The sequence below is a fragment of the Sinocyclocheilus anshuiensis genome, unplaced genomic scaffold (assembly GCF_001515605.1).
Source record: "Sinocyclocheilus anshuiensis isolate Anshui unplaced genomic scaffold, SAMN03320099.WGS_v1.1 scaffold732, whole genome shotgun sequence".
Lineage (NCBI taxonomy): Eukaryota > Metazoa > Chordata > Actinopteri > Cypriniformes > Cyprinidae > Sinocyclocheilus > Sinocyclocheilus anshuiensis.
Genome location: NW_015554133.1, coordinates 765,276 through 766,237, shown reverse-complemented (window position 1 = coordinate 766,237; position 962 = coordinate 765,276). Strand labels below are relative to the sequence as shown.

Sequence of the window (962 nt, the reverse complement as noted above, 5' to 3'; positions counted from 1 at the left end):
TTCAAACTGTTTTAACTTTGCATGGCTTTCTATACATCTCTTGTGTGAGACGTGAGTGCAGAAGTCATATTTGTCCGTCTAAAAATGCGCTGAATATGCATTCTGTGTGGATGGCTTGGTTTAGGTTTTAACCTAATCAAGATCTTCTATGCATTGAGCTACTATATTTCTCTAATATTTTGAATGAATAACGCACAACTGCGCGTCTCGTGGGCTAGACTAACAAAACATTAAAACGCAAAAACGTCAATTACATCATCATCACCGCATCTCGTGCTCCACTGATGACGCTCCCTGACGCACTCCTAACATTTGATTATACTATTTTTGCATTCAAATGCAAATGTTTATTTTAAATTTGACTAATATTCATTTTTTTATTCACAATCTCCTCATCGCAGGCACAGCACTCAATTCAGCATGTGTTCATGTTTGTGTGTGCTGTCTGCGTCACTCATAGCACGTGCCTATATCGTGCACTATATCGAACATTTTTTATATCGTTATCGAACAAGGTGTACCGTCGATAAATATCGATACCATTTTATCTCCCAGGCCTACCTTCTCTGTGAACAACTAACTAATCCACAAACATAAATAATGCCACTTATTTTTAATAAACAGTAGTTCTTTAAAAAAATCTCTTTCCTCTTTTGTTCTGCCGTATCACTTCTACACTAGCTATGTAGTATTTTGGTGTTGTGGCACTGCTATATATAGATTTTTTGTAAGGAAACTAAATTAAGTGAGAATGCATTGAATCGATAAAAAGTGACAAAGACTATTATAACGTTATAAAAGAGTTCGATCTCAAATAAATGTTATTCTTTTGAACTTTTTATTCATCACAGAATCCTGAACTTTTTTATCACGGATTCTACAAAAATATTAAGCAGCACAACTGTTTTTAGCAATAATAATAAGAAATGTTTCTTGAGCACCAAATGGACATATTAGAATAA

The 962-nt window shown here is 34.2% G+C and overlaps 1 protein-coding gene across 1 annotated transcript in view; it reads right to left on the bottom strand.

The window, feature by feature from the left end:
- Positions 1-962, bottom strand: part of LOC107670306 (dedicator of cytokinesis protein 9-like) — a 12,755-nt gene that overhangs the window by 8,590 nt on the left and 3,203 nt on the right. The gene's annotated exons all lie outside the window — the stretch shown is intronic.